Source organism: Phalangium opilio, unplaced genomic scaffold (assembly GCF_054372755.1).
Source record: "Phalangium opilio isolate 3A_F unplaced genomic scaffold, DU_Popi_V2 ptg000002l_1, whole genome shotgun sequence".
Classification (NCBI taxonomy): Eukaryota; Metazoa; Arthropoda; class Arachnida; order Opiliones; family Phalangiidae; genus Phalangium; species Phalangium opilio.
The window spans coordinates 10290291-10309977 of record NW_028324144.1 but is presented as its reverse complement, the minus strand read 5'-3'; the positions used below and the strand labels follow the sequence as shown (position 1 = coordinate 10309977).

Below are 19687 nucleotides of genomic sequence, written 5' to 3'. Positions count from 1 at the left end.
TATGCATCAAATGACGACCAAAACATGCATCGGCCGGGAATCGAACCCGGATCTCCCGCGTGGCAGGTAAGAATTCTACCATTTAACCACCGATGCTCTGCAAAGAGGGGAATATGGAAAGAATGGTAATTCACCTGAATAATTGATATTAAAACCAAACATTTCTTTGAATTATTATCTCAAATAATATTTTTAGAAAGATTTATCAATTAAACAATTATCATTTTACTTAATTTTCGTAATTTTTTTAATATATTCCCAAGACCCTGAAGTAAGGATAATACAATTTAAACAAAATATCGTTATGCATCAAATGACGACCAAAACATGCATCGGCCGGGAATCGAACCCGGATCTCCCGCGTGGCAGATGAGAATTCCACCATTGAACCACCGATGCTCTGCAAAGAGTAGAATATGGAAAGAATGGTATTTCACCTGAATATTTGATAATCAAACCAAATATTTCTTTGAATTATTATCTCAAATAATATATAAGAAGGGTTTATCAATTTAAAAATTATCATTTTACATACTTTTTGAAATTTTTTTATTAATTTCGAAAGACCCTGAAGTAAGGGTAATACAATTTAAACACAATATCGTTATGCAACAAATGACGACCAAAACATGCATCGGCCGGGAATCGAATCCGGACCTCCCGCGTGGCAGGCGAGAATTCTACCATTGAACCACCGATGCTCTGCAAAGAGTAGAATATGGAAAAAATGGTATTTCACCTGAATATTTGATAATCAAACCAAATATTTCTTTGAATTATTATCTCAAATAATATTTTTAGAAGGATTTATCAATTATCATTTTACTCAATTTTCGTAATTTTTGTAATATATTTCCAAGACACTGAAGTAAGGATAATACAATTTAAACAAAATATCGTTATGCATCAAATGACGACCAAAACATGCATCGGCCGGGAATCGAACCCGGATCTCCCGCGTGGCAGGCGAGAATTCTACCATTGAACCACTGATGCTCTGCAAAGAGTAGAATATGGAAAGAATGGTATTTCACCTGAATATTTGATAATCAAACCAAATATTTCTTTGAATTATTATCTCAAATAATATATAAGAAGGGTTTATCAATTTAAAAATTATCATTTTACATACTTTTTGAAATTTTTTTATTAATTTCGAAAGACCCTGAAGTAAGGGTAATACAATTTAAACACAATATCGTTATGCAACAAATGACGACCAAAACATGCATCGGCCGGGAATCGAATCCGGACCTCCCGCGTGGCAGGCGAGAATTCTACCATTGAACCACCGATGCTCTGCAAAGAGTAGAATATGGAAAAAATGGTATTTCACCTGAATATTTGATAATCAAACCAAATATTTCTTTGAATTATTATCTCAAATAATATTTTTAGAAGGATTTATCAATTATCATTTTACTCAATTTTCGTAATTTTTGTAATATATTTCCAAGACACTGAAGTAAGGATAATACAATTTAAACACAATATCGTTATGCATCAAATGACGACCAAAACATGCATCGGCCGGGAATCGAACCCGGATCTCCCGCGTGGCAGGCGAGAATTCTACCATTGAACCACTGATGCTCTGCAAAGAGTAGAATATGGAAAGAATGGTATTTCACCTGAATATTTGATAATCAAACCAAATATTTCTTTGAATTATTATCTCAAATAATATATAAGAAGGGTTTATCAATTTAAAAATTATCATTTTACATACTTTTTGAAATTTTTTTATTAATTTCGAAAGACCCTGAAGTAAGGGTAATACAATTTAAACACAATATCGTTATGCAACAAATGACGACCAAAACATGCATCGGCCGGGAATCGAATCCGGACCTCCCGCGTGGCAGGCGAGAATTCTACCATTGAACCACCGATGCTCTGCAAAGAGTAGAATATGGAAAAAATGGTATTTCACCTGAATATTTGATAATCAAACCAAATATTTCTTTGAATTATTATCTCAAATAATATTTTTAGAAGGATTTATCAATTATCATTTTACTCAATTTTCGTAATTTTTGTAATATATTTCCAAGACCCTGAATTAAGGATAATACAATTTAAACACAATATCGTTATGCATCAAATGACGACCAAAACATGCATCGGCCGGGAATCGAACCCGGATCTCTCGCGTGGCAGGCGAGAATTCTACCATTGAACCACTGATGCTCTGCCAAGAGTAGAACATGGAAAAATGGTATTTCACCTGAATATTTGATAATCAAACCAAATATTTCTTTGAATTATTATCTCAAATAATATTTTAGAAGGGTTTATCAATTTAAAAATTATCATTTTACATACTTTTTGAAATTTTTTTATTAATTTCGAAAGACCCTGAAGTAAGGGTAATACAATTTAAACACAATATCGTTATGCATCAAATGGCGAGCAAAACATGCATCGGCCGGGAATCGAACCCGGATCTCCCGCGTGGCAGGCGAGAATTCTACCATTGAACCACCGATGCTCTGCAAAGAGTAGAATATGGAAAAAATGGTATTTCACCTGAATATTTGATAATCAAACCAAATATTTCTTTGAATTCTTATCTCAAATAATATTTTTAGAAGGGTTTCTCAATTTAAAAATTATTATTTTACATACTTTTCGTAATTTTTTTATTAATTTCGAAAGACCCTGAAGTAAAGATAATCTGTATCTTTATAAATCAAAGTCCTGCCTGACTGATTGACTGACTGACTGACAGACTGACTGATAATCAACGCCCAGCCCAAACCTCTTGCCCTAGAAGGCTGAAAATTTGCAGTAACGTTACTCATAAGTAGTAGGCGCGTACTAAGAAAGATTTTTACAATACATCGCCATCTTAACAAATGGCGCTCAGAAATGTAAAAAATCTTCTCTATGCAACAAAGTCCGCGCGTTTCAACCCATTTCACAAATATTTAGTACACTGGTTTCCTTTAACCTGTAGACGGGCTGAATGGTCTTTTGGGTTCGATTTATGCCATCTTTTTAAATGACGGCCAGAAATTTAAAAACCCTTCTTTATGGATTAATGTCCGCGTGAAAAGTAATAAAAAATGTCCCTCGGGGCTGACGGGCAACGCCGAGTGCCTTCGCTCCTAGGGTGCTACAAAAATATTAGTAATCAGTTAAATCTACTCATTCTTTGTATCATTTTGATGGAAGTTCTTATTACACGCGAGCGACGCCGCGGGTATAAGCTAGTATAATTTAAACACAATATCGTTATGCATCAAATGACGACCAAAACATGAATCGGTCGGGAATCGAACCCGGATCTCCCGCGTGGCAGGCGAGAATTCTACCATTGAACCACCGATGCTCAGCAAAGAGTAGAATATGGAAAAAATGGTATTTCACCTGAATATTTGATAATAAACCAAATATTTCTTTGAATTATTATCTCAAATAATATTTTTAGAAGGATTTATCAATTTAACAATTATCATTTTACCTAATTTTCGTAAATTTTTTAATACATTCTCAAGACCCTGAAGTAAGGATAATACAATTTAAACACAATATCGTTATGCATCAAATTACGACCAAAACATGCATCGGCCGGGAATCGAATCCGGATCTCCCGCGTGGCAGGCGAGAATTCTGCCATTGAACCACCGATGCTCTGCAAAGAGTAGAATATGGAAAAAATGGTATTTCACCTGAATATTTGATAATCAAACCAAATATTTCTTTGAATTATTATCTCAAATAATATTTTTAGAAGGATTTATCAATTATAATTTTACTCAATTTTCGTAATATATTTCCAAGACACTGAAGTAAGGATAATACAATTTAAACACAATATCGTTATGCATCAAATGACGACCAAAACATGCATCGGCCGGGAATCGAACCCGGATCTCCCGCGTGGCAGGTAAGAATTCTACCATTTAACCACCGATGCTCTGCAAAGAGGGGAATATGGAAAGAATGGTAATTCACCTGAATAATTGATATTAAAACCAAACATTTCTTTGAATTATTATCTCAAATAATATTTTTAGAAAGATTTATCAATTTAACAATTATCATTTTACTTAATTTTCGTAATTTTTTTAATATATTCCCAAGACCCTGAAGTAGGGATAATACAATTTAAACAAAATATCGTTATGCATCAAATGACGACCAAAACATGCATCGGCCGGGAATCGAACCCGGATCTCCCGCGTGGCAGATGAGAATTCCACCATTGAACCACCGATGCTCTGCAAAGAGTAGAATATGGAAAGAGTGATATTTCTCCTGAATATTTGATAATCAAACCAAATATTTCTTTGAATTATTATCTCAAATAATATTTTTAGAAGGATTTATCAATTTAACAATTATCATTTTACTTAATTTTCGTAATTTTTTTAATATATTCCCAAGACCCTGAAGTAAGGATAATACAATTTAAACACAATATCGTTATGCATCAAATGACGACCAAAACATGCATCGGCCGGGAATCGAACCCGGATCTCCCGCGTGGCAGGCGAGAATTCTACCATTGAACCACCGAGGCTCTGCCAAGAGTAGAACATGGAAAAATGGTATTTCACCTGCATATTTGATAATCAAACCAAATATTTCTTTGAATTATTATCTCAAATAATATTTTAGAAGGGTTTATCAATTTAAAAATTATTATTTTACATACTTTTTGAAATTTTTTTATTAATTTCGAAAGACCCTGAAGTAAGGGTAATTCAATTTAAACACAATATCGTTATGCATAAAATGACGACCAAAACATGCATCGGCCGGGAATCGAACCCGGATCTCCCGCGTAGAAGGCGAGAATTCTACCATTGAACCACCGATGCTCTGCAAAGAGTAGAATATGGAAAAAATGGTATTTCACCTGAATATTTGATAATCAAACCAAATATTTCTTTGAATTATTATCTCAAATAATATTTTTAGAAGGATTTATCAATTATAATTTTACTCAATTTTCGTAATTTTTGTAATATTCTACAGGGCCGGTAGGCCCTTGTAGATATGACTTGATACTCTTTTGTAACGTTAAAGCAAAATTCACATGCTTTTACCATTTTTCCTATGGAGATTAACATGGGGTTTTTCGTGATATTTAGCCACCTCTAACTGAAAAACTAGAGCGAAGTTACTTTTCGGAATACTCTTAATTTAACAATTATGTATTCAAGGTGTGCTATCGGCTAGTTTAATTTAAATCAATTAACTCTAAGTATGTTAATTTTAGTTAATTCTGAAAGTACGTCAAAATTACTTTTGAGTCAGACTATCTAGCAGTAGACGCTGACAGATTACTTTACTATTTCATCCGAGCTTGAGCACCTTTATATGTATTTTCTAATTAACTGTAGCACCCTTAATAAGAAATAGGTCGTTATCAGGTCGAATTTTCGTCTAGAAAAGTAATTCAGGTAAATAATTACAGTTAACAGAGGTTTTTATATCATTTAAAGTAAGTTTTTGAACGTTCTTTACGGCCAAGGCTTAAGTTGTATTTTAGTTTGTCTATGTAATATAGTATTTATATAGTCTTTCCCCTTTCAAGATAAAAAAAGCTCATTTCCAGCTCTGTATTCCAAAAATACGCAGTCTGCTTCGTTTCCTGCTACAAACAAATATATGAGGACTGAGGTATACAGGGTTTCATTATTTGTTAATCTCACCAAAATGCTACTAATTGTGAAGGTGTGTGATATATTTCCTTAAACTAAACCAATGTAGAGGAATTTCCATGTTTACATCAGCACAGATTCTCTCAACGTAACCACGTTGGAAACGGAGAGTTACGTATGAGGTATACTGGGTTTCATTATTTGTTAATGGTTTAGAAATCAACGGTAGTGTTTTCACCCTGTGAAGAATTCAACTTCAAAATATTACAGGAAAGATCACAAAATGTTCAATGTGTTTTCCTACGGCAGTTAAAAGAGTGGTGTATAGGTTACTGGTTAGCGCAGTTCACTCAACATTCTCATTTGAGGACAGGTATACGCGGTTTCATTATTTGTTAATCTCACTAAAATGCTACTAATTGTGAAGGTGTGTGATATAATTCCTTAAAACTAAACCAATGTAGAGGACCAGATTATTCGTTAAAACAATTTTGGTCCTATTGAATCAGTTATACTGTGATGTTACGTTATCATTTTATAAACTATTTGTTACCAACAGTGGATTGTTTAATTCATAAGTAACAGTGGTGCTGGTTAATCCAGGAGGACAGTGTCGTTATATAATTTAATTAGTCAAATAATTTTCATGTTTACATCACAGATTCTCTCAACGTAACCACGTTAGAAACGGAGGGTTACGTTGTTTGCTATTTCCACAGTCCACGTTGCCGTTTGTTTATTGGTTTAAATTGCTATGAATTGTATAGGTATTTGATTTAATTACTGGTATTCAAGCTAAACTATAGAATAACATCATTCATTAACATATTGTATAGATAATCTTTACCACAAACCTAGCACAGGATATGATAAAAATTTAACGCAATGTGTTGGAAATAATAAAAAACTCCTCTAAACATTAGAGTTAAGGTGAATTATTTATTAAAAGTCATTTTATAAGCTTAATGAGCACTGACGACAAGTTAATTTCAACGTAATTAAGTGTAATTAACGTGAAATTAAACCCCGAATGTACATTTTTTTTGGATGAAAACTCAGATAACTCTTAAATGATGTCCTTGATTAAGATTGTATCTAACCAAGCCGTTGGTAAAGCCCCATGTTTTCTCTTTCACACTTAAGCTAATTTAAATTATCTCGAAAGCACCTTAATAGGCGCGAAATTCAAAACTTAGCGTAAAATGAGAATCGAAAACTCCACTAAAAATTGCAATTAAGGTGAAGTATACATTTAAACTCATTTTATAGCCTAAATGTACACTGCCAAAACACAATCCTACGTTAATTTTAACTCAATTAAATATAATTAACGTGAAATTAAACCAAAATATACATTTTTGGATAAAAGCTCAAATAACTTTTAAATAAACTGTTTAAACTACCCAAAAGTTTAGGGTACCATAATGATGAATATATGGCAAAAATATTAAACTGCACTAAACATTGCAAATAGGGTAAAAAATTCAAATAAATTTTAAGCTTAATCCACTCTCACGAACCATGCTCAAATTAAGATTAAAACATCACAAGTTTTTCGTACAGCCACAGTAGTTTCCTATTTCACTTTCAAATTAATCTAAATGATCATTAAAATACATCAAAGCGCATACATTAAAATTTTAGGGTAATTGCAATTTAAGTTAATATTTTATTGAAACTTTTATTATAAAATAAATCCACACAAGATAAACAAGATAAGCCGTTAAATTAAACTCAATCAAGTATAATTAACCTAAGAAAAACATTAACATGTACAAAAATGGGCCAAGCCTCGCTTCGTGCCCTCTCCGCCCTAAAAAGTTCTGAGATCCCATGTAGAGCCAAGTCTGCCTTTTGTTCTCATTCAATCGCCAATTGAACAATTATGTTATAAATTAAGTCCTTTTCCTAATTAATAACCAATCTTCTTTGACTCTATCATTATTATACATCTTTGTTCGTATCAAAAAGATCGTGACTTGGCAATCGCAAGTAAGTAATATTAAAAGGAAGTCGAAGGGATATTCACTAAATCGTTTATGGTCGAGGGGATATGTACAAGTTTATAAGATGAGTCATGCACAACCCTATGTACAAATTATATGGTGAGTTATGCATAACCCTATTTACAAGTTTATAAGGCGAGTTATGCATAACCTTATGTACACCTGCGCTTGCCAAGTCACGATATTTTTGATACGAACAAAGATGTATAATAATGATAGAGTCAAAGAATATTGGTTATTAATTAGGAAAAGTACTTAATTTATAACATAATTGTTCAATTGGCGATTGAATGAGACCAAAAGGCAGACTTGGCTCTACATGGGATTTCAGAACTTTTACGGCGGAGAGGGCACGAAGCGAGGCTTGGCCCATTTTTGTACATGGTAATGTTTTTCTTAGGATCTCACTTCTTTTTGTAGACCCTCTCGTTATACTTCGGTAGTTATATTAAAACAAGACCCTCTCGTGGTACTTCGTTTGCCAATATAATCGCTAACGTTTGTCCATATTTACGCTGAATTACCCCTTTCGACCCGCAGAGAATATGCAATAAAGATTGTACGCGATATCCTAATAAAAGAATGTAGCATCAGTTACGACACATTTCTATTAAACTACTACTCCTATTAGCTTTAATATATATTTAACTTTCGGTTAACTTTGGACCATTACGTCCTTTCATCAAGAACACACACTATTTCTGTTGAAAAGACGGCAGCGCCATCTAGTTTTAAAATAAAGAACTAAAGAACAATTTTATAAAAAATTCGGGATGTTTTAATTTTTCTGTGCTTTATAAAATAAATGAAAACTAAATCCTGAATTTTAAGTTTCTATCTCCTCTAGAAGTACCTTAGAATTTTGATGATCGGTGAGTGAGTGAGTGAGTGACAAAATAAGGTAAATTTCACCTGCGATATTTCGAAAAGCATATAGGGTAGGAACTTGAAATTTGGAAACAATAGCTAGGATTGACAGTCCTCGCGGCAAGCAAAATTTCAGACTTTCACCTATACCCATCACGAAGTTACAGTGGGCTTAAAAGTGCCACGAGTTGCTTCGAGAAAAGGATGTCAGTGCTCGACTTGGCTGGGAGCACGGCAGTGCTCCCAGAATGTGAAAGATTCGTGTTTTGGGTAAATTCATGGATACCTTATAATTAAACTAACAAATCTTTCACCCAGCCTCCATTTTCCTGTTTAATTCTTACGATTAATTAAATTGTCATTTAAAAGCTTTTTTCCCCATTTTGAAAAGAGAGCCATTGAAAAGGCGTGATATTTAAAAGTTTTGGGGCAAAGTAGTGATTGTTCTGCAAGAGTCAAACAGTCACTCCTCTAAAGTTTGCAGAATTTCTTGTTCAAACTCGTATAATAAACTGAAATAACACTAGTAAAAGAAGATAAGCCGTTAATTTCAACTTAATGATCATATTTAATTAAAATTAATCGAAAACAACAGGTTTTTTTTGGGTAACTATAGATAACCCTTAACTGAAATAACAAAATAAGATTAAACTACGCCAGTTGTTCTTTCAGCCTAAATGTTTTCCTATTTAACACTAAAATTAATTACATTATCACTATAATGCATTAATAGGCTCCAAACACAAAATTTTAGGGTAAGGAATGTGTCAAAATGAAACTTTTCCATTTAAATTTTAATATATCATTAGCATAGTTCGCCAAATCACCAGCAACAATTTAATCTGGCAACATTCAATGTAATAATGTTGCCAATAAAACAAGGGCGTCTAGCCCATAACTAAGCCATATCACTAGCCATCTCTCGCTATCCCTAATTCAATAAATTTTCTTCTACTGAAATACCACCTAGCATACCAGTCAAGTGGGGGGAGCAACAGAAAATTTTAAAGCACAGTCTTACGATAAGTCTTGGAATTTGGGCCTCAAATTACAACCTCTAATCGAATCCGTTTGGTACACATCAACGTCAACGTAAATGTTCAATGTGATTACCATTGTGGTGCAGGCACTCTTCATCTGTCCATGTCTTTCAATTACTTTACTAGCAACGAACTCATGACGCAGGAAGTCCAAGTAAATGCCTTCAGAGATTTTCTTATCAAGAAAAAGGGTCCGATAATTTGGTTTCCAAGAATGCCCTCCCAAAAATGCACGTTATGAAGGTTTAAGGTACCATCCTTAAATAGCCTCGTCAGAGAACAGTACCTTTCTAAAAATAATGGATCGGCTTCAATTAGTTCACGCAAAGGTTTTGCCGTTTTGGGTAATCCTCGTAAACATCATGTTCAATTTTCCCTGGTTTGAATACACTGGCATTTTGCTAAAAGACGAGACTAACTAATTAAATTCGGTCCTAACTGCTACGTAACGACGATTAGTTTTCACTACGGCCTTTTTTCTCGGTTCCTCAGACAACTCGGACCTTCTGCTTCAAAGTCATTCCCAAAGAAACCTTTATGTTTTCTTTATTTTGTTCATAGTTTAAGGTTAGGGGGCCGACCTTTATTACAATGGTTTCTTTTTTCGGTATTTGTGCCTTTTTAACAGGCGTATTGTTAAAATTGTAACACTACAGAAATTGTATTTCAAATGGGACCGGCAATACCGCAACGCTGAGCCGAAAAACTGGATGGTAATTGTTTGGACCTATAGGGTCAGGACATTGGAGGACCAAACATACCGTGGTGTCACGTGTCGAATGTTAAAGCGACCTTCACCACTATACATACTATGACCTGCTGCTCAAGCTGACAATCTTTGAAAACTCAACTTTGAGGAACTTCCGGTCTTTTTAGATATAAAGGGGCTTTCAGTGTCGCTAAGTAGTAGAATTACAGTAGTTGGTCTCGTTTCCTAGCAAAATGCCAACTTATTCTAACCAGGAAAAATTGATTAGCAAGTTTATTTTGGGTGAAGGTCGCGGTAACATTCAACCATAGAGAATTTTACACATGTGTAAAATTCTCTCTGGTTCAACTAAAGGTAGTGCTTTATGCCGAACGGTCTCCACACCGACATTTGGGTGCGAGGACTTTCGTCATTTCGATAGTGCAAGATCGTGAACGTAGAAGAGACTGTATAGTCTGTAATGAGGATACAGACTTTGACATCGTAGAAAGTTTTGAAGCCAATCTCATGCTTGTAGTAGAGCGGTGGAACAAGAAGTTGCACTAAGCCATTCTACTGTTCGTGCCAGTTTACAAGGGCATTACTACAGGCATAATCATATCCCCCTACATCAAGCCTTAACGGACGAGAAGTACCTAAGACGGCAATACCATTAGTCTTGCCATGCGTCATGAGTTTAGTGGTTGCAAATGTAATGCAAGACACGGACAGTCATCTGGAAGAGTGCCTCAACCACAATGGTAGACACTTCGAATATTTACGTTGAGTTGTTTACTAAACAGTTTAGAGGTTGCAATTTGAGGCCCAGGTTCTAAGACTAATCGTAGGACTGTGCTTTAAAATATTTTGTTGCATTCACGCATATTCTCCTGTATTCTTTGTGTATCTTGCCACTCGTTGTCACTTAAATACAATAAAACATGAATTCTAAACATTTATTTACACCCTGTATAATTTAGCACGACATCACCCGTTGGCAGTATTGGGGGTTGTACATAAAGGAAGCTGTTGGTCTGATCTCGACAACACTGTATATGTATACAGTGTACGAAACAAATATTTTTCTTCCATATTTCAAATACCGTCGTTTTTAAACTTTTCATAAATAAAGTACAACACAATATGCTTATATAGACATCGTCTTCAAGCTCTTCTACTCATGATGCATTTCCTCAAAAATTCTCATTGATATATGTTTAGAGTGTACACAACAAATAAAAAAATTTATTCTACATTTCAAATACTGTCATTTTTGAACTAACTTCATATATAAAGTACAACATTATATGCTTTTCGAAAACTATGTTATTGGATATGAGTTCATATAATTAACTATACTTAAGTACTTCTTTAAGCTATTAGAAATAGATCAACCCCAAATGTATGTCGGTAGAAAAAACATGAAATTATTCAAATTTTAATTACATTAAGACTGAAGGGACAGATATTATAAAAAAACGTCTTGGTTTGGACCAAGGCCGAAAAAACAAACGATATGTCTGAGGTTTATCAGTTGACTGAAGTTTCAGATATTGCAATTTCTTTTTAAATTACTTTTATTCCTTTAATCCTTAATCAATATTTAATTCAATCAACTTATTTTTACTGTTAATCGATCTATTCCCTCTAAATTAATTTCAAAAATTACATATCTACGCTTTTTCAAGAATAATTCCATTTTCCGAAAACATTTTATCATGAAATTAATTATTTTGAAGGGATTTCGTGTCGATGATTACTAAGTTGGAAGCACAGTTTTAATTCTTGTTGCCTTGACAAATTTTCAAGTTTGCACCAAAAAAGTTTAAATCTGTTGTAAGTTGCTGGGAAGACTGATGTCAAGAAATTATGATAAAGAATTTATTTTGCTCAAACTAATTTATAAACTTATGTTGTCTACTTAAGACAAAGCAACAGCCTCGGTCCTGTCTTGTTTCTTTTAGTAGGTAGCTCTCCTTTTATGCACTGGAAAAATATGATATCGGTGTAAATATAACCAAAGGAAAGGGTAAAGTTTACATAAAAAGAAATACTTCTCAGTTCCGATGACTTGTTATTTCCTGAGGAAATAAAATGGTTGAACACATCATACCTTACCAGAACTGCCATGGACCGATCGTACACAAATTACATAAGGAGAAACTAAAACACTGGGGCGATGCCGCCATTGGGGTCTTCTCCCTCTCGCTTAGAAGCACCGCTAGAGGCAGTGCGAGTTGACTTTCCTCCCGCCTGTAGTGAACTTTGGCACCGTCTGACGATGGCCCTTGGTGCAAGGAAGAATACCCCAATGGTCTCCTCGCCCCTGTGTGTTTTCGGAAATGGTCTCTACGCCTGATAAAATCATTCCGCGTAATACGTAACCGGTGTACAACTGTAACGCCAACAATGTAGTAAGGGGTGATGACGTTCCAAATCTAGATTGAGTTATGGCCAAGAAGCTTTGAAGTTCGGAGAGGGAAACTGCAGTGCAACCTTTCCTTCATAGTCGCGACAAAAAAAATGTAACATTTCGATATTCGAAGTTAAATGTATAAATTCGCGTCCCCAATATATGCATCCACTATCAAATATTTACATTTTCCTTTCGAGTTATATCAAAGATCGCTTGCTCTTTTTAGACACTTCGTATAATATTTCAAATATTCAATATTCGTCACCCAACACGTACTCCCTTCAAAATAATTAATTTCATGATAAAATGTTTTCGGAAAATGGAATTATTCTTGAAAAAGCGTAGATATGTAATTTTTGAAATTAATTTAGAGGGAATAGATCGATTAACAGTAAAAATAAGTTGATTGAATTAAATATTGATTAAGGATTAAAGGAATAAAAGTAATTTAAAAAGAAATTGCAATATCTGAAACTTCAGTCAACTGATAAACCTCAGACATATCGTTTGTTTTTTCGGCCTTGGTCCAAACCAAGACGTTTTTTTATAATATTTCCAAGACACTGAAGTAAGGATAATACAATTTAAACACAATATCGTTATGCATCAAATGACGACCAAAACATGCATTGGCCGGGAATCGAACCCGGATCTCCCGCGTGGCAGGCGAGAATTCTACCATTGAACCACTGATGCTCTGCAAAGAGTAGAATATGGAAAGAATGGTATTTCACCTGAATATTTGATAATCAAACCAAATATTTCTTTGAATTATTATTTCAAATAATATTTTTAGAAGGGTTTATCAATTTAAAAATTATTATTTTACATACTTTTCGTAATTTTTTATTAATTTCGAAAGACCCTGAATTAAGGATAATACAATTTAAACACAATATCGTTATGCATCAAATGACGACCAAAACATGCATCGGCCGGGAATCGAACCCGGATCTCTCGCGTGGCAGGCGAGAATTCTACCATTGAACCACTGATGCTCTGCAAAGAGTAGAATATGGAAAGAATGGTATTTCACCTGAATATTTGATAATCAAACCAAATATTTCTTTGAATTATTATCTCAAATAATATTTTTAGAAAGGTTTATCAATTTAAAAATTATTATTTTACATACTTTTCATAATTTTTTTATTAATTTCGAAAGACCCTGAAGTAAGGATAATACAATTTAAACACAATATCGTTATGCATCAAATGACGACCAAAACATGCATCGGCCGGGAATCGAACCCGGATCTCCCGCGTGGCAGGTAAGAATTCTACCATTTAACCACCGATGCTCTGCAAAGAGGGGAATATGGAAAGAATGGTAATTCACCTGAATAATTGATATTAAAACCAAACATTTCTTTGAATTATTATCTCAAATAATATTTTTAGAAAGATTTATCAATTTAACAATTATCATTTTACTTAATTTTCGTAATTTTTTTAATATATTCCCAAGACCCTGAAGTAAGGATAATACAATTTAAACAAAATATCGTTATGCATCAAATGACGACCAAAACATGCATCGGCCGGGAATCGAACCCGGATCTCCCGCGTGGCAGATGAGAATTCCACCATTGAACCACCGATGCTCTGCAAAGAGTAGAATATGGAAAGAGTGATATTTCTCCTGAATATTTGATAATCAAACCAAATATTTCTTTGAATTATTATCTCAAATAATATTTTTAGAAGGATTTATCAATTTAACAATTATCATTTTACTTAATTTTCGTAATTTTTTTAATATATTCCCAAGACCCTGAAGTAAGGATAATACAATTTAAACACAATATCGTTATGCATCAAATGACGACCAAAACATGCATCGGCCGGGAATCGAACCCGGATCTCCCGCGTGGCAGGCGAGAATTCTACCATTGAACCACCGAGGCTCTGCCAAGAGTAGAACATGGAAAAATGGTATTTCACCTGCATATTTGATAATCAAACCAAATATTTCTTTGAATTATTATCTCAAATAATATTTTAGAAGGGTTTATCAATTTAAAAATTATTATTTTACATACTTTTTGAAATTTTTTTATTAATTTCGAAAGACCCTGAAGTAAGGGTAATACAATTTAAACACAATATCGTTATGCATAAAATGACGACCAAAACATGCATCGGCCGGGAATCGAACCCGGATCTCCCGCGTAGAAGGCGAGAATTCTACCATTGAACCACCGATGCTCTGTAGAGTAGAATATGGAAAAAATGGTATTTCACCTGAATATTTGATAATCAAACCAAATATTTCTTTGAATTATTATCTCAAATAATATTTTTAGAAGGATTTATCAATTATAATTTTACTCAATTTTCGTAATTTTTGTAATATATTTCCAAGACACTGAAGTAAGGATAATACAATTTAAACACAATATCGTTATGCATCAAATGACGACCAAAACATGCATTGGCCGGGAATCGAACCCGGATCTCCCGCGTGGCAGGCGAGAATTCTACCATTGAACCACTGATGCTCTGCAAAGAGTAGAATATGGAAAGAATGGTATTTCACCTGAATATTTGATAATCAAACCAAATATTTCTTTGAATTATTATTTCAAATAATATTTTTAGAAGGGTTTATCAATTTAAAAATTATTATTTTACATACTTTTCGTAATTTTTTATTAATTTCGAAAGACCCTGAATTAAGGATAATACAATTTAAACACAATATCGTTATGCATCAAATGACGACCAAAACATGCATCGGCCGGGAATCGAACCCGGATCTCTCGCGTGGCAGGCGAGAATTCTACCATTGAACCACTGATGCTCTGCAAAGAGTAGAATATGGAAAGAATGGTATTTCACCTGAATATTTGATAATCAAACCAAATATTTCTTTGAATTATTATCTCAAATAATATTTTTAGAAAGGTTTATCAATTTAAAAATTATTATTTTACATACTTTTCATAATTTTTTTATTAATTTCGAAAGACCCTGAAGTAAGGATAATACAATTTAAACACAATATCGTTATGCATCAAATGACGACCAAAACATGCATCGGCCGGGAATCGAACCCGGATCTCCCGCGTGGCAGGTAAGAATTCTACCATTTAACCACCGATGCTCTGCAAAGAGGGGAATATGGAAAGAATGGTAATTCACCTGAATAATTGATATTAAAACCAAACATTTCTTTGAATTATTATCTCAAATAATATTTTTAGAAAGATTTATCAATTTAACAATTATCATTTTACTTAATTTTCGTAATTTTTTTAATATATTCCCAAGACCCTGAAGTAAGGATAATACAATTTAAACAAAATATCGTTATGCATCAAATGACGACCAAAACATGCATCGGCCGGGAATCGAACCCGGATCTCCCGCGTGGCAGATGAGAATTCCACCATTGAACCACCGATGCTCTGCAAAGAGTAGAATATGGAAAGAATGGTATTTCACCTGAATATTTGATAATCAAACCAAATATTTCTTTGAATTATTATCTCAAATAATATATAAGAAGGGTTTATCAATTTAAAAATTATCATTTTACATACTTTTTGAAATTTTTTTATTAATTTCGAAAGACCCTGAAGTAAGGGTAATACAATTTAAACACAATATCGTTATGCAACAAATGACGACCAAAACATGCATCGGCCGGGAATCGAATCCGGACCTCCCGCGTGGCAGGCGAGAATTCTACCATTGAACCACCGAGGCTCTGCCAAGAGTAGAATTTTAAAAAATGGTATTTCACCTGAATATTTGATAATCAAACCAAATATTTCTTTGAATTATTATCTCAAATAATATTTTAGAAGGGTTTATCAATTTAAAAATTATCATTTTACATACTTTTTGAAAATTTTTTATTAATTTCGAAAGACCCTGAAGTAAGGGTAATACAATTTAAACACAATATCGTTATGCATCAAATGACGACCAAAACATGCGTCGGCCGGGAATCGAACCCGAATCTCCCGCGTGGCAGGCGAGAATTCTACCATTGAACCACCGATGCTCTGCAAAGAGTAGAATATGGAAAAAATGGTATTTCACCTGAATATTTGATAATCAAACCAAATATTTCTTTGAATTCTTATCTCAAATAATATTTTTAGAAGGGTTTCTCAATTTAAAAATTAATATTTTACATACTTTTCGTAATTTTTTTATTAATTTCGAAAGACCCTGAAGTAAAGATAATCTGTATCTCTATAAATCAAAGTCCTGCCTGACTGATTGACTGACCGACTGACAGACTGACTGATAATCAACGCCCAGCCCAAACTGCTTGTCCCAGAAGGCTGAAAATTTGCAGTAACGTTACTCATAAGTAGTAGGCGCGTACTAAGAAAGATTTTTACAATACACCGCCATCTTAACAAATGGCGCTCAGAAATGTAAAAAATCTTCTCTATGCAACAAAGTCCGCGCGTTTCAACCCATTTCACAAATATTTAGTACACTGGTTTCCTTTAACCTGTAGACGGGCTGAATGGTCTTTTGGGTTCGATTTATGCCATCTTTTTAAATGACGGCCAGAAATTTAAAAACCCTTCTTTATGGATTAATGTCCGCGTGAAAAGTAATAAAAAATGTCCCTCGGGGCTGACGGGCAACGCCGAGTGCCTTCGCTCCTAGGGTGCTACAAAAATATTAGTAATCAGTTAAATCTACTCATTCTTTGTATCATTTTGATGGAAGTTCTTATTACACGCGAGCGACGCCGCGGGTATAAGCTAGTATAATTTAAACACAATATCGTTATGCATCAAATGACGACCAAAACATGAATCGGTCGGGAATCGAACCCGGATCTCCCGCGTGGCAGGCGAGAATTCTACCATTGAACCACCGATGCTCAGCAAAGAGTAGAATATGGAAAAAATGGTATTTCACCTGAATATTTGATAATAAACCAAATATTTCTTTGAATTATTATCTCAAATAATATTTTTAGAAGGATTTATCAATTTAACAATTATCATTTTACTTAATTTTCGTAAATTTTTTAATATATTCTCAAGTCCCTGAACTAAGGATAATACAATTTAAACACAATATCGTTATGCATCAAATTACGACCAAAACATGCATCGGCCTGGAATCGAATCCGGATCTCCCGCGTGGCAGGCGAGAATTCTGCCATTGAACCACCGATGCTCTGAAAAGAGTAGAATATGGAAAGAGTGATATTTCTCCTGAATATTTGATAATCAAACCAAATATATCTTTGAATTATTATCTCAAATAATATTTTTAGAAGGATTGATCAATTTAACAATTATCATTTTACTTAATTTTCGTAATTTTTGTAATATATTTCCAAGACACTGAAGTAAGGATAATACAATTTAAACACAATATCGTTATGCATCAAATGACGACCAAAACATGCATCGGCCGGGAATCGAACCCGGATCTCCCGCGTGGCAGGCGAGGATTCTACCATTGAACCACCGAGGCTCTGCCTAGAGTAGAATATGGAAAAATGGTATTTCACCTGAATATTTGATAATCAAACCAAATATTTCTTTGAATTATTATCTCAAATAATATTTTAGAAGGGTTTATCAATTTAAAAATTATCATTTTACATACTTTTTGAATTTTTTTTATTAATTTCGAAAGACCCTGAAGTAAGGATAATACAATTTAAACACAATATCGTTATGCAACAAATGACGACCAAAACATGCATCGGCCGGGAATCGAACCCGGATCTCCCGCGTGGCGGGCGAGAATTCTACCATTGAACCACCGATGGTCTGCAAAGAGTAGAATATGGAAAAAATGGTATTTCACCTGAATATTTGATAATCAAACCAAATATTTCTTTGAATTATTATCTCAAATAATATTTTTAGAAGGATTTATCAATTATCATTTTACTTAATTTTCGTAATTTTTGTAATATATTTCCAAGACACTGAAGTAAGGATAATACAATTTAAACACAGGCTGCGTTCAGTAACGCTCAACGGAGGCTCCGTTGAATGCGCATTCGCTACTGAACGATTTTCGGAACTTCCGGTTTGACGTCACGATTGTAAGCGAAGAGGCATCGAAGTCATCGGCTGTAAGAGCCGATTACTTCGTTGAGCAACGCATTTGTGACGTAGCAGCAATGGAGGAAACTTGTCTCCCTGAACGATTTCGAGAAGTTAATTTGATGGATAATTTAGGAACTATTTATAAAATCGGTGTAGCAGCGACTGAATGCGAATGAATAGTGTCTGTTATTTATTTTATGAAATTTTTTCGATTATATCTATGAAGCTTAAAAAGTTACTGGGTTTAAAGCTTAAGCCTTGGCTAAGTTACTGGTCAGCGTTTGCTCTTATTTCGGCTAGCAGGTTCTCGCATATCCATTTTCATGAACTGTAAGCAAACGATACAACGCAAAGTTTGCAAAAAACCGTTCAGTAGCCTAGTACGTCACATGACATCACGTTGATCAACGGAGCTCAACGCGTTTGGTCTCCGTTGAGCGTTACTGAACGCACCCACAATATCGTTATGCATCAAATGACGACCAAAACATGCATCGGCCTGGAATCGAATCCGGATCTCCCGCGTGGCAGGCGAGAATTCTGCCATTGAACCACCGATGCTCTGAAAAGAGTAGAATATGGAAAGAGTGATATTTCTCCTGAATATTTGATAATCAAACCAAATATTTCTTTGAATTATTATCTCAAATAATATTTTTAGAAGGATTGATCAATTTAACAATTATCATTTTACTTAATTTTCGTAATTTTTGTAATATATTTCCAAGACACTGAAGTAAGGATAATACAATTTAAACACAATATCGTTATGCATCAAATGACGACCAAAACATGCATCGGCCGGGAATCGAACCCGGATCTCCCGCGTGACAGGCGAGGATTCTACCATTGAACCACCGAGGCTCTGCCTAGAGTAGAATATGGAAAAATGGTATTTCACCTGAATATTTGATAATCAAACCAAATATTTCTTTGAATTATTATCTCAAATAATATTTTAGAAGGGTTTATCAATTTAAAAATTATCATTTTACATACTTTTTGAAA

General features: G+C 34.1%; 1 long non-coding RNA gene and 27 other non-coding genes across 35 annotated transcripts; 1 reads left to right on the top strand and 27 right to left on the bottom strand.

The window, feature by feature from the left end:
• Window positions 1-328: 328 nt before the first annotated feature.
• TRNAG-GCC (transfer RNA glycine (anticodon GCC)) lies at window positions 329-399 on the bottom strand. Its single transcript has one exon. It is a non-coding gene; the product is annotated as a tRNA-Gly (tRNA).
• Window positions 400-630: 231 nt separating this feature from the next.
• TRNAG-GCC (transfer RNA glycine (anticodon GCC)) lies at window positions 631-701 on the bottom strand. The gene has a single exon. It is a non-coding gene; the product is annotated as a tRNA-Gly (tRNA).
• A 224-nt stretch (window positions 702-925) lies between these two features.
• On the bottom strand, window positions 926-996 carry TRNAG-GCC (transfer RNA glycine (anticodon GCC)). The gene has a single exon. It is a non-coding gene; the product is annotated as a tRNA-Gly (tRNA).
• Window positions 997-1227: 231 nt separating this feature from the next.
• Window positions 1228-1298, bottom strand: TRNAG-GCC (transfer RNA glycine (anticodon GCC)). The gene has a single exon. It is a non-coding gene; the product is annotated as a tRNA-Gly (tRNA).
• A 224-nt stretch (window positions 1299-1522) lies between these two features.
• TRNAG-GCC (transfer RNA glycine (anticodon GCC)) lies at window positions 1523-1593 on the bottom strand. Its single transcript has one exon. It is a non-coding gene; the product is annotated as a tRNA-Gly (tRNA).
• Window positions 1594-1824: 231 nt separating this feature from the next.
• On the bottom strand, window positions 1825-1895 carry TRNAG-GCC (transfer RNA glycine (anticodon GCC)). The gene has a single exon. It is a non-coding gene; the product is annotated as a tRNA-Gly (tRNA).
• Window positions 1896-2119: 224 nt separating this feature from the next.
• On the bottom strand, window positions 2120-2190 carry TRNAG-GCC (transfer RNA glycine (anticodon GCC)). Its single transcript has one exon. It is a non-coding gene; the product is annotated as a tRNA-Gly (tRNA).
• A 230-nt stretch (window positions 2191-2420) lies between these two features.
• TRNAG-GCC (transfer RNA glycine (anticodon GCC)) lies at window positions 2421-2491 on the bottom strand. Its single transcript has one exon. It is a non-coding gene; the product is annotated as a tRNA-Gly (tRNA).
• Window positions 2492-3263: 772 nt separating this feature from the next.
• TRNAG-GCC (transfer RNA glycine (anticodon GCC)) lies at window positions 3264-3334 on the bottom strand. The gene has a single exon. It is a non-coding gene; the product is annotated as a tRNA-Gly (tRNA).
• Window positions 3335-3565: 231 nt separating this feature from the next.
• TRNAG-GCC (transfer RNA glycine (anticodon GCC)) lies at window positions 3566-3636 on the bottom strand. The gene has a single exon. It is a non-coding gene; the product is annotated as a tRNA-Gly (tRNA).
• A 518-nt stretch (window positions 3637-4154) lies between these two features.
• TRNAG-GCC (transfer RNA glycine (anticodon GCC)) lies at window positions 4155-4225 on the bottom strand. The gene has a single exon. It is a non-coding gene; the product is annotated as a tRNA-Gly (tRNA).
• A 232-nt stretch (window positions 4226-4457) lies between these two features.
• On the bottom strand, window positions 4458-4528 carry TRNAG-GCC (transfer RNA glycine (anticodon GCC)). Its single transcript has one exon. It is a non-coding gene; the product is annotated as a tRNA-Gly (tRNA).
• A 230-nt stretch (window positions 4529-4758) lies between these two features.
• TRNAR-UCU (transfer RNA arginine (anticodon UCU)) lies at window positions 4759-4829 on the bottom strand. The gene has a single exon. It is a non-coding gene; the product is annotated as a tRNA-Arg (tRNA).
• Window positions 4830-5279: 450 nt separating this feature from the next.
• LOC149718824 (uncharacterized) lies at window positions 5280-11478 on the top strand. Of its 8 annotated transcripts, none has more exons than XR_016374633.1 (4): window positions 5280-5414; window positions 5549-5634; window positions 5725-5797; window positions 5886-8445. It is a non-coding gene; the product is annotated as an uncharacterized LOC149718824 (long non-coding RNA). The 8 variants fall into 8 exon arrangements; XR_016374619.1 differs by having other exon boundaries at window positions 5689-5797; XR_016374667.1 differs by having other exon boundaries at window positions 5282-5414; window positions 5570-5634.
• Window positions 11479-13257: 1779 nt separating this feature from the next.
• Window positions 13258-13328, bottom strand: TRNAG-GCC (transfer RNA glycine (anticodon GCC)). The gene has a single exon. It is a non-coding gene; the product is annotated as a tRNA-Gly (tRNA).
• Window positions 13329-13559: 231 nt separating this feature from the next.
• TRNAG-GCC (transfer RNA glycine (anticodon GCC)) lies at window positions 13560-13630 on the bottom strand. The gene has a single exon. It is a non-coding gene; the product is annotated as a tRNA-Gly (tRNA).
• A 535-nt stretch (window positions 13631-14165) lies between these two features.
• On the bottom strand, window positions 14166-14236 carry TRNAG-GCC (transfer RNA glycine (anticodon GCC)). The gene has a single exon. It is a non-coding gene; the product is annotated as a tRNA-Gly (tRNA).
• A 232-nt stretch (window positions 14237-14468) lies between these two features.
• Window positions 14469-14539, bottom strand: TRNAG-GCC (transfer RNA glycine (anticodon GCC)). Its single transcript has one exon. It is a non-coding gene; the product is annotated as a tRNA-Gly (tRNA).
• Window positions 14540-14769: 230 nt separating this feature from the next.
• TRNAR-UCU (transfer RNA arginine (anticodon UCU)) lies at window positions 14770-14840 on the bottom strand. The gene has a single exon. It is a non-coding gene; the product is annotated as a tRNA-Arg (tRNA).
• A 222-nt stretch (window positions 14841-15062) lies between these two features.
• On the bottom strand, window positions 15063-15133 carry TRNAG-GCC (transfer RNA glycine (anticodon GCC)). The gene has a single exon. It is a non-coding gene; the product is annotated as a tRNA-Gly (tRNA).
• A 231-nt stretch (window positions 15134-15364) lies between these two features.
• Window positions 15365-15435, bottom strand: TRNAG-GCC (transfer RNA glycine (anticodon GCC)). Its single transcript has one exon. It is a non-coding gene; the product is annotated as a tRNA-Gly (tRNA).
• A 535-nt stretch (window positions 15436-15970) lies between these two features.
• On the bottom strand, window positions 15971-16041 carry TRNAG-GCC (transfer RNA glycine (anticodon GCC)). Its single transcript has one exon. It is a non-coding gene; the product is annotated as a tRNA-Gly (tRNA).
• A 231-nt stretch (window positions 16042-16272) lies between these two features.
• On the bottom strand, window positions 16273-16343 carry TRNAG-GCC (transfer RNA glycine (anticodon GCC)). Its single transcript has one exon. It is a non-coding gene; the product is annotated as a tRNA-Gly (tRNA).
• A 230-nt stretch (window positions 16344-16573) lies between these two features.
• On the bottom strand, window positions 16574-16644 carry TRNAG-GCC (transfer RNA glycine (anticodon GCC)). The gene has a single exon. It is a non-coding gene; the product is annotated as a tRNA-Gly (tRNA).
• A 772-nt stretch (window positions 16645-17416) lies between these two features.
• On the bottom strand, window positions 17417-17487 carry TRNAG-GCC (transfer RNA glycine (anticodon GCC)). The gene has a single exon. It is a non-coding gene; the product is annotated as a tRNA-Gly (tRNA).
• Window positions 17488-18021: 534 nt separating this feature from the next.
• On the bottom strand, window positions 18022-18092 carry TRNAG-GCC (transfer RNA glycine (anticodon GCC)). Its single transcript has one exon. It is a non-coding gene; the product is annotated as a tRNA-Gly (tRNA).
• Window positions 18093-18322: 230 nt separating this feature from the next.
• Window positions 18323-18393, bottom strand: TRNAG-GCC (transfer RNA glycine (anticodon GCC)). Its single transcript has one exon. It is a non-coding gene; the product is annotated as a tRNA-Gly (tRNA).
• Window positions 18394-19472: 1079 nt separating this feature from the next.
• On the bottom strand, window positions 19473-19543 carry TRNAD-GUC (transfer RNA aspartic acid (anticodon GUC)). Its single transcript has one exon. It is a non-coding gene; the product is annotated as a tRNA-Asp (tRNA).
• Window positions 19544-19687: the final 144 nt, after the last annotated feature.